The 15,208-nt window shown below is 40.7% G+C and overlaps 1 protein-coding gene across 1 annotated transcript in view; it reads left to right on the top strand.

Annotated features, from left to right (window-relative positions):
- The window catches only part of LOC108697778 (ras-related protein R-Ras2), a 38,686-nt gene that overhangs the window by 6,678 nt on the left and 16,800 nt on the right, over positions 1 to 15,208 (top strand). The gene's annotated exons all lie outside the window — the stretch shown is intronic.

Raw genomic sequence — 15,208 nt, 5'->3', positions numbered from 1 at the left:
GGCGAGCTGAAGGAAATCACCAGATTCAAAAGCATTATGTGTTTCCCATTTCCAAGTTATAAATTTCTTTTCTATTACCACTATTCATTGACTTCTAGCCAAGCACCCCAAAATTAATTTTCCGTAATTTGGATATTCATACCTTAAATCTACTAGAAAACCATGTGAACATTAAATACTGTAAATCCAATAATCTGATTTTGCTCCCAATTAGGATTAAATATATCTAAGTTTGGATCAAGTAAAAGGCACAGTTTAATTATGACAGACGAGGATATCGTTTTTAAAAATTTTGATTGTTTGGATAAAATGGAGTCTATGGGAGACCGCCTTTCCATGATTCTGAGCTTTCTGGATAAGGGATTCCAGATAACAGATCCCATACCTGTATATACTAATGGCACTTCCAGATCTGTAAAAGAAAAAGTGTTGCCCAGGGAAGTCCTGGGGTGTTGTGGGTTTATGATAACCCTTAAACCTCATTTAGTAGAAGGTAGTGATAAAGGAGGTTAGGATGGCACAGCATATATGTGTCACGGTCAGCACCCAACAGCAGAACAAATGCCAAGCACCGTGGTCTCGGCTCGTGCTTCACCTGTAATGTGACCGCCTTTGGCCTCGGGAGGAGTCCTCAGCTACTTGGATGCCACCAGGACTTAACCGAGAGGTGCAAGGATAGATGTTCTGGATAGGCAGAGGGGCACGACTGTTAGCGAGAGTCTTTGGGCAGAAGGTCGTAGTACAAGGCGTTAGGCAATAGAGTAGCAGGCAGAGAATAAACGTAGTCAGGCAGGCAAGGGTCAAACCAGGAAGTCAATCAGAAGGTATTCGGTAGTCGGTATTCAAGCAGGGGTCAGGATCCAGAAGTCAGAATAGTCAAAAGCCAGGCAGGGGTCACAACAGGAATCAAAACAGGTTCAAAAACAGGATAGCAAATGCTCAGAAGCACCAGGCACAAACTCCTATCACAGGCAGCGTGTAAAAATAAAATGTACCTTTAAGTACTCTTTAAATTTCACGCCATTGCGCGCTGACTTCATAGTTCAGTGCGCCTGTGCCTTTAATTCCCAAGGAGGCGCACCGCGCGCTCCCTAAGATGCCGGCGCCTGAGGCGCAGAAGCCTTATGCAGCGGGCATTCCCGCTGAGGGGGCGGCAGGCGTCCCTGCCGTCCCCCCACTAGACCACCAAGGTGAGTTTTTATCACAAAAAGGTAGTCAGGATAGCAGTGGTTATATCATGTTGCTGGATTGAATAAGGGGCAGTGCTTAAATTGGGGTGAAAAAAAGAGGAGGGATCCTATATGCGCCACCTGTAGCGCTGCATGCTATAAATATGCCACTCCCCCAATTACAAGCCACACCCACTGTTATAATAAGCCTAACCCAACAACACTTTCTGATTTCACCCACCTTTAGAGCAAAGCCATTTCCATTTTAGTATTTCCTTCTAATAGTTTAAAGCCCAGAATATATAGTGAATAAAATACCCCCTTTTGTAAAATATAAGGATATTATAAGTTACCGAGGAGTTTCATGACCATATAAAAACACGAGGCCGAAGGCCGAGTGTTTTTATACAGGTCAGGAAACTCCGAGGTAACTTCTAATATCCTCATATTTTGCAACTGGGGGTACTTTATTTATTATAATACACAAGTTTCGGTGAGTCATGTGACAGAAATGACATAGGATATGGCTAGGATATAATTAGGATATAATTTACAGGATATTCATGGCTTTTGTGTATTATAAAGATATATAGATTCATAGATGTATGTGGTCTGTAATGACCATAAAATCAAGATTGGGCATATCACTTTTCTTGACTGACAGTTCCGCTTTTGCATTGTCCCAGTGGTATGCAAAGCCATATATAAGCATATAATACACAAAAGCCGTGAATATCTTGTAAATTATATCCTTATAAACGGTGAGTTCTGATGTCATTTCTGTCACATGACTCCCTAAAACTTGTGTATTATAATAAATAAAGTACCCCCAGTTGCAAAATATGAGGAGTTCCATGACTGCCTTCGGCCTCGTGTTTTTATATGGTCATGAAACTCCTTGGTAACTTATAATATCCTTATTTTTTACAAGAGGGAGTACTTTATTCACTATATATGCCAGGGATACATCTATTGAGATAGTATAGAGATTGTATAAGGTGGATCAATTGATTGATTTCATTGATATATTTATTAGGACTGATTTGCGCATGTTGAATGGAGGAATGTAAAAGTAGTAGTCAAACTATTTGCACAACTAAAAAACTATTTTTCTTTCTCTCCCAGTAAAGCAGCCAGGCAGGGTCATGGGTCAGAGCCTCCGGCTTGATGGCTGCGACAATATTTATGAGGTTTTGTTAAAGTCTAAGGATGGTTCTCTTCTCTAATGCTAAGAAAAAGGCATAGAACTGTTGAGCTGAAATTCAGACCTGGTCCTGATTGGGAACTGGGTTGTTCACCTTCAAAGACTTTTTTCAGTTCCATTTTTTCAGATTATTCACCAGAAATAAAGACTTTTCCCAATTACTTTCTATCTTCTATTTGTGACTGTTTTTCTAGTATTGAAATGTAACGTTTTGTTTTTCACCTTCTAAAGCAGCTCTGGGGGGGGGGGTCATCTACTCTTAAGGGTCTGGCCACAAGGGCAGATTAGGGGATATTAGTTGCCAGACGACAAATCTCTTCTTTGGGCAATCTGTCTTCCACCAGCTAAAATGAAAATCGCCTGGGGGTAGGCACTTGGAGCGCTTAGTTTTCCGAATTCGCACGTAATTGCCTCTCGAGGGAACTTTGGACGACTTCGGAAAACGAATCTCTCTGAGTGCCTTCCCCCAGGCGATTTTCATTATCGCCGGCGGAAGGCAAATCGGGGAGATAAGTCGCCGCGAAGAAGAGATTTGTCACAAGCCTGGCGACTAATCTCCCCGATGAATCTGCCCGTGTGGCCAGACCCTTAACTGTTCTTAATTGATACATTTAGTTGATAAATTTGTTCTCTTTGTCCCTTCTGAGCAGAATCCCTGAGTTTCTGTAAAGGCAGCAGTTAGAATTGATACAATAGTTGTTGATATTCCACAGATGCTGCTGAGAAATGTATCAACTAATTGTAGCAAATTGTAACAGTTCGGATGCCCCTGTATCACTGCGCTGCCAGACAAACACCAGAGACAGGAACATTAAACTTTAAGCTTAAATTTTGAGAAACTGGTAAAAAAATAACAGAGAGAAAGTAATTGAAACAAAGCCTTTGTTTATGGTAAAAAATCTGAAAACAACTGAACTGAAAAAAGTGTTTGGAAGGTGAACAACCCCTCCTAAACATGTGTTATTTGAATGGAAGCTGCAAACAGTTGGTTACCCTTTACAAGAGTCTGTTTTTTTGTGAAAGTTGACTCACTGGCCTTGGCTGCAGTTGCTTCTGACAGCTTGAAATTTCACATATAAGTGTATTTTGCTCTATGACCATACTTGGGAACTCTCTGCAAGTGACTCTGAGGCTCAGGGAGATATGTGTTGTCTCCAGGGTCAGCGACTGTTTCCTTAGACACCAGAGCTCCTGTGTCAGTGTTGTAGCCTGAAACTCATCCTTTTCCTAGGACTGTCTTTTAGAAAAAGTCATTATTTAACTCCATTGTTTATAGGAAAGGTCAGTGTATGTCTGTTTTGCATGTCACTGAACTGCAGCTCACAAGTACCCACCGAAAACTTTTTGTAGGGGCAAGTGCCTAAATGACTAAATGCAATTTGTTTTTTGCACATTTGACATACACTTGAGACTACGGATGCACTAGGGATTCAGTTCGTTTTTTCAGCAGGGTTAAGCCGAATCCAAGTGCCTGACTGAACTAAATCCTTAAAGGGCATGTAAAGTCTAGAATAGAATAAGGCTAGAAATGCTGTATTTTGTATACTAAATATAAACATGAACTTACTGCACCACAAACCTAATCAAACAAATAATTTATGCTTTCAAAGTTGGCTACAGGGGGTCACCATCTTGTAACTTTGTTAAACATCTTTGCATGACCAAGACTGTGCACATGCTCAGTGTGGTCTGGGCTGCTTAGGGATCATTATAAACAAAGCTGCTTGAGTTCTGCATGGCTGAGAAGTAAGGCGGGGGCTCCCCCTGCTGTTCATAAGTATGATTGTTTCCCTGCTCAGCAGTTAGGGACCGTCTGCCAATTCCTATCCACAGCAGTAAATGAAGGGAGAATTTCACTGCATACAGTCAGGTTTCTTATAAAAATGGTACACATTTTTTAATTAAAGCATATTGGAGATAGGTTTCTTTTTCATTTAAGAAAGTAAAAATGGGATTTTATTTTTTTGCCTTTACATGCCCTTTAAAATCACGTGAATCTTTCACGAAAGGTTCGAGGGTTCAGCTGAATCCAAAAATAGTGGATTCAGTGCATCCCTATATGAGTCTCCGGTTTGAACCCACCAAAACGCATCAAGTTGATATAATTGTATCCGTACTCGGCCTTAGTATGAGAGCCCCCCTCTTCTGTTTCTTCTGTCTCCCCCTAGCACATGCTGCAGGTTTTTAGGCTCAATGTGCCTTTAGAAGAAAGTACAGTAGAGGGTTGCGTATGAAACTCACAGAAATGGGACATTGTTGCATTCAAAAACAAATATGTAAAGCAAATATATTTATTTTGAAACAAACAAACAAACCAGTTTTACCAGTGCAGTAAAACAGAACATTATATTTGCATTAGTTTAAATGTGGCTATAGACGACGGAACAATTACAATCTTTCTTGGAAAAGATCTTTCCAAGAAAGATTGTTTGTTTCAATACACACGTGTAGAGCTGAATTGTCAGATATACAGATAGAAACAATAGAATTGTACCGGTATCTGATGATTCAGCACTAACAGTGGGCGATGTTTGGGTGCCTTCATAGGCACCTGATCAAAATTTTCTGTCCAGCCCGATATCTAAGTCTTCTGCCGATATCGGTCTGCTCTTTTTCCACCATACACACGCCGACTATCGTACGAAAATTAGTTTCGTACAATGTTATCTGTGCGTCTATGGCCACCTTTAAAGCACTTTGATTTTTTGGTGTTACTGTTCCTTTAAGCCTTAGTAGCCAGATAGCAGTTGAAATTCCAAGCCTGACAGCTGCCCAAATTGTAAATATTTTTGTAAAAAAAAAAAAAAAGACACTGTATACTAAACGTGTTGGCACACTTTTAGGGTTTGTTTGCTAGGTCACCATGTGCTTCCCATGTGCTAGAACATGTAGTTCACACCTAACTGGCATGACATCCATCAACATGAGTCACAAAAAAAACACAGAAACTTCAATGAACCTCTATGGCAAAGACTCCGGATTGCTGCTGGTTACATTTCTGCAGTCTGGGAAGGCCTCCATAAAGGAGAAGGAAAGGCAGCTAAAGTAAAGCAGTTCAAAATCAGATCTCTTGTGTATGCAAGGCAACAATGACCCCAATATATTAGGGGGATAGAACAAGCAAAAGGATCAGTGACTGGACTTCTAGTTTGTAATTGCTCTCTTTTTTTTTGTGCTGTGTCTGACCCATAGAAACTGTGTAATGTATCATCATCATTTATTTATATAGCGCTGTCAAGATACGCAGTAATGTATGCAAATTGCCCCTGCCCCTCCCTCTTGTCTTCCACTAAAATTAAATATAATGGGGGGGGGTTCGCCTTTAAGCTAACTTTTAGTATATCGAATGGCCAGCAACTTTTCAATCGGTCTTCATTATTTATTTTTGATTGCTGAAACGGCAAACTGGAGAACTGCCAAATAAAAAGCTAAATAACTTAAAGGAGAAGGAATGGTTAAAACTAAGTAAGCCTTATCAGAAAGGTCCATCTAAATATACCAGTAAACCCTCAAAGTAATGTTGCTCTGAGTCCCCTGTCAAAAGAAACACAGCATTTCTTTCCTTCTATTGTGTACACATGGGCTTCTGTATCAGACTTCCTGTCTTCAGCTTAAACCTCATTGCCCTGGGCAAGAGCATGCTCAGTTTGCTCCTCTTTCCCCTCCCCCTCCCTTCTCTACTGTAATCTGAGCCCAGAGCAGGGAGAGACTCAGGCAGGAAGTGATGTCACACCATGTTAATACTGCAGCTCCTATCCTAAACAAACAGAGGGCTTCTAGAGCTCTTTACTCAGGTATGGTAAAACATTCTACAATATAAATATAGCATTCTAGCTTGCACTATTGCAGCTAATCTATTGGCAATAAAATGCCTCCGTAGCTTTCCTTCTCCTTTAAAAAAAAAAAAGTAATAAAACATGAAAACCAATTGGAAAAAAGGTCTCCGTATATCACTCTCCATATCATACTTAAAGTTAAGTGATAAGTGAATAACCCCTTTAAATAATTCCTTCTGGAGGTGCCAAATATCATAGAGTCCACACGTGGGTCATTACAAGCCCTGCTGCTGGGAATACATCTGTGCAACTGGCGGCAGCAAAGTCCTCTCTGCCAAGGAGGACAAGACAGATATGGATGACAAGTTGAAAAGGGAGGCAGTTAGTAACTGGTGGAAGGGCTGCTGAGTAAATACCTTGGAGAAGAGGATGTTAAAGGAGGTCAATAAATGGAGAAAGTTGGATCTTATCAAAAATATTTAATTTGTATGTAAAGCAGATGAAATCCTAGGAAAGACACTCCGTTTTGATGCTAAAATGTAACCTCTGCTAAAAGCCCACTGGGATTTAAAGGGTATCTGCAGGGTTGTATATAGGTTTCCATCGCTGCTTGTTCTACATCTGCTGATCATGAAAATATAAATACAGACACATTGACCTGCTGGGTATTATTTACCAAGTCCCATTATGCCCAGACTGTGCCCCTAGCTCTGCCCCTGATTAGGTTTAAAAATGTGTGACTGCGAAAACATTCAGGAGGATGTGAAGGTACAAAAAAGTGTGTCCTGCCATAAAGTAAAGGAGGCCTTATCTGGCGATAGACACAAAGATAGAGCCGTATGTAACGAAGGTCCGTATGATATTTGAACTGCGTGTAGATACCATGGCAATCGGCTCTTTAGTTTAGGACAGGTTAGAAAGTTTCTGTCGGCAAACAATAATATCCCTGGATGTATTCCATCTGACAATAGTCACTACTTTTTGTTGGTCATAATGATTCATGGCCAGAGCATCATCTGATTTATTCTTTTTACTACTTTATTTAATCTGAATGGTTAGTGGTAGGTCGGAAGAATGCTACGGGCAATCGTTCATCTGACATCGGCACCCTCCCAATTAATCTCAGAGAAAAGTACACTGGCACTCGCTGCAATTCAAGCAGGGAGGACCCCTTGCGTATTTATTCACAGGAACGCAACGTTTCATTCCTGTGAATAAATACGCAAGGGGTCCTCCCTGCTTGAATTGCCGCGAGTGCCAGTGTACTTTTCTCTGAGACCAAATGACAGACCCCTTATCTTGGAAAACCCCAGGTCCCAAGCATAACCGGACCCGCACCTGGATTCCATGTGTAATGTAAAGTTTTTTATTTTAGTTTAAAAAAATCTGTATTCTACACACGAATTTAAATGTTTGGAGCGATTTGTACCCACTTCACCAAGTTTAGTTTTTTGTTGAAAGGTGTGGTCTTGGCTGGTGACTGGATAGAGGACGTTACTTTCATTAGAAATGTGTAATCTTGGTTAAATAATACTCCTTGGTGTAATGCTTGCTTGATGATTCCAAGCAGTACCTTTTTATTCAATGCATGCATTCAAGTAAATGAATCCAGTTTAATAGTAAGGTAGGACTGGGCTAGCGTGACAACGGGGAAAAAACCTTGTGGGTCTGCTAACCCAGGCCCGATGCCCACTGGGAACTGTGGGCGCCACTCTTGCTCATGTGAGCACAAAAAAATTAAAAAGGAAGGGCCAGGTGGAGGAACACTTGATTGGAACAGGGTGGCCTGCGACTGGGGTGGGTGCCCTTGAGATCGGACACCCCATTCGGATACTTTGTAATAGACATTGCACAGGGCTGATGTACTGTTTCCAACAATCTGCAGATGTTTGCTCCTAATTGATAGCTGTCCAAACATTTTTGCATGTTCTAATGCACCCACAGGGCTACTGGGACGAACATCGGTGCATCAAGTGCTGGTGTTCTAGGGCCTAGCTATGCTTAATGGCTACAAGTACAAATCCTCCTCCCTTATGTGTGCTATTGTCTGTGTGTGTCATGCCTATTGTTGTGTGTTTATACAAGCCCATTTCCCAGGCCGCTGTACAGTAGTGGACAGTGAGGGCAGGGACATCCGAATGCTGACTAGATGAGATTCTCTTCCATGGGTGGCCAAAATTCCCTGCCCGTTTGGTCACTGTGAGTAAAGTGAGATGGCTCAGGGTTGTGTGTAGCCGGAAATTTGACACACTCCTTGGTATTCCAAGGTCCACGGCCTTCTATTTCTAGCCACTAAGATTTATGGCTTGTGCAAATAGCAGGATGTTTGTGTTGGATAAGGGACAGAGATATCGGCTTCTGTGTAAGCACAGGCATTTCGCTCAGGTGTGCATATTAAACCCCCCCCCAAGCAATATTTATTTGCACAAGATTAACCAGCAAGGCGATCTGAATGTATTTCAAAAAAAGATCCTGTTATGTTGTGTCAGGTTCTAGTGCAGGGATCCCCCAGCCTTTTGAACCCGTGAGCAAGATTCAGAAGTAAAAAGAGTTGGAGAGCAACACAAGCATGAAAAATATTCTTGGATGCCAAATAAGTGCTGTGATTGGCTATTTGGTAACCCCTATGTGGACCGGCAGACTACAGGAGGCTCTGTTTGGCAGTACACCTGGTTTTTATTCAACCAAAACTTGCCTCCAAGCCTGAAATTAAAAAATAAGCTCCCGCTTTGAGGCCACTGAGAGCAACATCCAAGGGGTTGGAGAGCAACATGTTGCTCACGAGCTACTGGTTGGAGATCAGTGTTCTAGAGCATGGTCTGTCCAACATATGACCATTCACTGCAACAACAATCTGTGCCCTGTAGCCCAGTTTTGTAGAAAAAATCCTAGGGTCAATGCAAGCAAGCTGCCTTGCGTGTTTATTGCGAAGTGCAACGTTTCGATCCTCTACCTTAGTGCACCAGGTATCGCTACTTTAGCTACAGGTTGTGCGAGAGCCATAGTTGATTCTACCACTGTAGCCCAGTTTCCACATGAATGGCAGCTGCAGTGACCGCATAGTAACTTATTTATAGCCACTGTAATAGTGCTGCTGATGCCAAGTAATGGTACAGTATATTTAAAATTAATTTTAAGCCATCTCATTTAGATGTTACTGTTCCTTTATGACCATGTAATGCTACACATGTAATGGGTGTTCACTTTAAGATTTAACTTTTTGATTTTAAGACTCTTTGTAATTGGTCTACAAAGGCCCAGGGTAACAAAGTCTGGGCACCCCTGGTCTACATAAATATTTTTTAAGTGTGTGCAACCTTCGGGCTTAGAATATCAGGAATATAGGACTTGCCATAGCAACCAAGCCGCAGCTTTGATTTCATAATGGGATGAGTCGGAGACGCCCTGAAAGAAAATATATGTAATAAAAAAAAAATGAAAGGAGTGTTTCACCTTTGAGTTAACCTTAAGTATGTTCTGGAATGGCTATTTCTAAGCAACTTTTCAATTAGCCTTTGTTTTTTTTTTGTTTTTTATAGTTTTTTAATTATTTACCTTCTTTTGACTCTTTGCAGCTTTCAAATGGGGGGTCACTGACCCCATATAAACACAAATGCTCTCTAATACTACTAATTTATTGTTACTGCTACTTTTTATTGTTTGATTCTGTTCGGGGGCCTCTCCTATTCATATTCTAAATCAATGCATGTTTGCTAGGGTTATTTAGACCCTAGCAACCAGATTGCTAATATTGCAAACTGGAGACCCGCTGAATAAGAAAAAAAAAAAAAACCTTCAAAAACCTCAAATATTAGAAAACAATGCAAACCAATTGGAAATTGTTTCAGAATATCACTCTTAATCATGCTAAACGGTAATTTGAAGGTGAACATCCCCTTTAAAGGAGAATTCAACCCTTAACTAAAAAAAACCCTACCCCCTACCCTACATAGACCCTCCTCCATCCCAGCCTAGCTGCCCCCCGGGGAAATGCCCCTAACTTTTTACTTACCCCTCGGTGCAGAGTCAGGGATCGCAGTTCACCGCAGCCATCTTCTGGGTCTTCGTGTATTCTTCCAGCGATTCGGCATCTCCATCCATTGTGGCGCATGCGTAGTTATTGCGAACCGGGAAATTGCTCCAACTGCGCATGTACCGATTCACGGTTTCAGTCTTAGATTATTGAAGACCCAGAAGATGGTTGCCATGAACTGCGATCCCTGAATCTAAATAAGTAAAAAGTTGGGGGCATTTCCCAGGGGGGGCAGGTAGGCTGGGGGAGGGGGATGCGGGGGGGGGGGTCTACGGAGGGTACAGGGGTAAGGGGTTTTTTTTAGTTAACGGTTGAATTCTCCTTTAATGAAGATAGAATTTACGCTTCCCCTTAAATCTGTTTTGTAAAGCTTTGTAGAATAGGTCATTTATAACATATTACATTTATTTATTGGGGAACTGCTTTGAACAGGCACCAACCATTATTTGCTGGATAGCAGTGGCCTCACATGAATGCTTTTAATTGCTGCTAGGATAAGGGCACTTGCAGATTGGCGATTAAGGGGGGGCAGAGCACCCCTTTCTTCCATACATGGCTTACTGAACAAACGATAATGCTACAGTATTTGGACAGTCTGGTCATTTGATCTGCAGGCTCATGAGCAAGTTGCTCTGTGTATTAACACGCTTCTTTTACTCTCAAAAATATTGCCAGTCGATATGATTTGTCCTCAGAAGCCCAGAGCAATGTGAGTGTAGCGTGTGTGTTTAGTCAGGCATTGTAACGCAGCTATGAAGTCCTCATCCTCCAGTGTTGTTCCGTGAAGTGAAGCGAAACCTGTTGCGCTTTGTGGCTGACCTGGTTCTGCAAATCATTAACCTTGTGCAAGTATATATATGTGTCTTTCCAGCGACTAAATACATTTGTATCATACTTTATACTTCCCCTTATATAGGGGAAATTCATTTGTAAAAAAAAAAATGTTTTTGAATACTATTTGTTTAATACACCACTTAACTATTAAGTGGTGAATATATGGTTTTGCTAATTTCCTTTTGAAGTCTGCGGGCTTCTATTTTTAGTTTTAGTTTTATTGCCATTGTCTCTCATGCTGGCTGCCTGGCTAACCTTTATCAAGTCTCATTACCCTTCTATTGTGTCATAATTATAATAATCATAATCATAAACAAGAATCCAGTCAGTGATGAGACCCAGCCGACTGGAGGTGTGGCATGATGCCACTGGGGGGTGAAGCCAACCAGGCAGAGCCAGAACAATGGAAATTTCCAGGACAAGTACAACCCTGTGAATAAGACTAAAAATAGCTTACTCCCTTCTGTTGTAAATTATATAGTGAATAAAGTACCCACTGGTGTAAATTATAAGGATATTATAAGTTACCGAGGAGTTTCATGACCATATAAAAGCATGAGGCCGAAGGCCGAGTGTTTTTATACAGGTCATAGAACTCCGAGGTAACTTCTAATATCCTCATATTTTGCAACTGGGGGTACTTTATTTATTATAATACACAAGTTTCAGTGAGTCATGTGACAGAGATGACATCAGAACTCACCGTTTCTAACTGATGACATCAGAACTCGCCGTTTATAAGGATATCATTTACAGGATATTCATGGCTTTTGTGTATTATATAGTGGATAATGTACCCCCTAATGTAATTTATAAAGATATTATGTCACCGAGGAGTTATGTGACCATGCTTTTATACAGGTCACAAAACTCCGAGATGACTTCTAATATCTTTATAAATTTCAGTAGGGGGTGCATAATAATTTACATTTTGTTGGGAGGGGGGTCAGCGTCCAACTCTGGTCGCCGGTGTCCAAATCGGGTGCGCCGGCATCCAATTCGGGCGTGCCGGCGTTAAATTTGAACGCGGCAGCGTCAAATTCAAACGCACTGTGTCAAATTCGGCGGCCGGGGACCTGTGTTAGAAACGGCACGTTGTGATGCCAGAACGCACCGTTTATAAGGATATAATTTACAGTCTGGTCCCATAGAGAAAATGACCAGACTGTAGATTATAAGGATATTAAAGGCACCGAGGAGTCCCATGACCATATAAAGGCACAAGGCCACATGGCAATGCTTTTATACAGGTCAAGGAACCCCAATTGGACTTCTAGCTTTATAATTTACAAAGGAAATTACATTGAATTTGTAGCAAGCACTCAAAAAGCATTCTTCTCCAGACAGTTGTAGAATTTCTTTTTCATTATGTCCACAGCCTTACACGTTTCGTGTGACAAACACATAGTCATAGGCTGTAAAGAACATTATTTGTTTTATATCCACAAGTTTCAGTCTGTCAAATGAAACAAAGGGGTCCTGACCAAGTGTTGGTCTCTAGAGAATGACTGGACGGCAATTATTAAGGGACCCCAGCTGATAAGGTCCCTTTAAAGGAAAACTATACCCACAAAATGAATACTTGAGCAACAAATTATAAATTTATTTATATTTATATTAAATTAAGGGGCAAACTAATCCAAACTGGGATATATATTTAAGTAAATATTGTCCTTTTACATCTCTTGCCTTGAACCTCAATTTCGTGATGGTCTGTGTGCTGCCTCAGAGATCACCTGACCAGAAATACTGCAGCTCTAACTGTAACAGGAAGAAGTGTGGAAGCAAGAGGCAGAACTCTGTCTGTTAATTGGCTCATGTGACCTAACAAGTATGGTTTGTTGGTATGTTTGTGTGCACAGTGAATCGTACAATGCCCTTTTTTTTTTAAAATGGCAATTTTCTATTTATGATTAACCAATGGCACATACTACTAAAAAAGTATATTATTATGAAAAAGGTTTATTTACATGAAGCAGGGTTTTACAGATGAGCTGTTTTATGTGATATATTTATATAGAGACCTACATTGTTTAAGGGGTATAGTTTTCTTTTAATTAAAGAGCTGTACAGGTATAGGATTCATTATCCCGAAACTCGTTATACAGAAAGCTCCGAATTACAAAAAAGGCCATCTTCCATAGACTCCATTTTATCCAAATAATCCAAAGTTTTAAAAATGATTTTCTTTTTCTCTGTAATAATAAAACAGTAGCTTGTACTTGATACAAACTAAGACAAAATTAATCCTTATTGGAAGCAAAACCATTTTTTTAAAAAAGTTTACGTGATTTCTAGTAGACTTAAGGTATGAAGATCCAAATTATGGATCTGTTATTTGGAATACCCCAGGTACCGAGCTTTCTGGATAATAGGTCTGATACCTGTATTCATTTTTGTGAACTTAAAATACTGATATACCCACTTAAACTCCCTACGGCCATAGAAACCTTCTTTATGTAGAGCTATTATGAGCTTGTCCATTCTAGTTTGGCAGCCCAAGGAAGGGGTAAATTAATGTCCTATAGAACATGTTCCTTCCTGTGCTAAATACATTTGCCTGTCAAGGGGAGGATTCATGGGAACAGGTTCCCTTAATTTATGCCTGTTATCAGAGATCTCTTGCAGTGTTTTAATATAATTACTATATGGGTCGTTGGTGTGAGGGTCTCCAGCTCAATTATAGCTACCAGCATACCAAAAAGGATTCTGGGAACTTCAGTTCAGCATCAAGTGGAGAGGCACCAGTTTACTTTTCCTTATTGGATTATTTAAAGCCCTCCTTACATTCCCAGATTTCTGCCAGTTGCTTGGCCATATGAATTAGGCTACAGATTTTTAAGCAGGTTGGCAATCCGTTTGACTGTCCAAATTGAAAATATTATTTTCCAGTGCCCCTTTTTGCCACATGGATGGGGTATTGGCAGAGGCTTAACTGAGATGCACTTCAGTGGGACATTGATCCTGTCTGACTTGGCTACTCACGCCAATCTGTTTGGTCCTCAGGCTTATCTGTTGGATTGCCTCAAAGTAAATGTCGATGAGATGTGATCTGTGCAATGTGGTTAAATGAGAACTAAAGTCTAAAATAGAATAAGGCTAGAAATGCTGTATTTTGTATACTAAATTATAAACATGAACGTAGTGCACCAGAAGCCCAATTTAACAAATGATTTATGTTTTCAAAGTTGACGCAGGGGGTCATCATCTTGTAACTTTGTTGAACATCTTTGCAAGACCAAGACACTGCACATGCTCAGTGTAGTCTGGGAGGCTAAGCTTAGGGATCGTCATAAATTATCACAAGTCACATAATATCTGCCGTAGAAGCTGCATGTAAAAGGATTTCACTGCATACAGTCAGGTTTATTATAAAAACAGTACACATTTTTTAATTAAAGTATATTGGAGCTAGAATCCCATTTTTACTTTCTTTAATGAAAAATTCATCTATTTTTTGCCTTTAAATCCCCTTTAATAGCCATTTTGGGCAGTAGCACAACAGCAGTTGTCATGGCTTGTTACTGTACCACCTCAGTTTGTGAGTTAGATTACCAGGTGAGTGACAGTTGGTGATTCAGCTTGGAAGCAGCCAGTTGCTCAGTTATTTATATACTCCGAGCTGGTCTGGCCCTGGTGTCACTATTCATGGCCAAAAGCCCAAGTATCTATGATGCCAGTCTAAGTGAAATTTATACAGGCAGTTTAAATGGCTCTTGATAAAATTGGCAATACTGGTGTAGTGATGTGCGGGTTGACAAAAATTTGACCGGCACCTGACCCTAACCCACCGCTCCCAATCCGCACCCAACCGTAAACCAACTGGCACCTTCGTTTATAGAACTGCACCCTCCCATCTCTGATGGACAAAGGGGGAGGGGCAGAATGGAGCCTATAAGTGGAGGCTGCTTGAGATTAAGGTTGCGTCAGGGAGAGCAGAAGAACTTGACCTGAACCTGCCAGCGACACACAATGTGTGTGGCAGTTGGCCTGAACCTGCCTGACTGGCGGGTGTGTGTGCATGATAGGAATTCTAAGATCCATTGGGACAGGGGCTGATGCCAGTACTGTATAAATAAATGATTATCATATTAATAATTACTCATTGATTTCCTCTATAAATGGAAGTAGTTCTTTATTGCTGGTCTTTAACAGATGATGAAGAATTCCTCTAAAAAACTGTTTCCTTTCT

This window comes from Xenopus laevis, chromosome 7S (assembly GCF_017654675.1).
Source record: "Xenopus laevis strain J_2021 chromosome 7S, Xenopus_laevis_v10.1, whole genome shotgun sequence".
Taxonomy (NCBI): Eukaryota; Metazoa; Chordata; class Amphibia; order Anura; family Pipidae; genus Xenopus; species Xenopus laevis.
The sequence above is the reverse complement of the archived record's forward strand: the minus strand, read 5'-3'. Positions and strand labels throughout refer to the sequence as shown.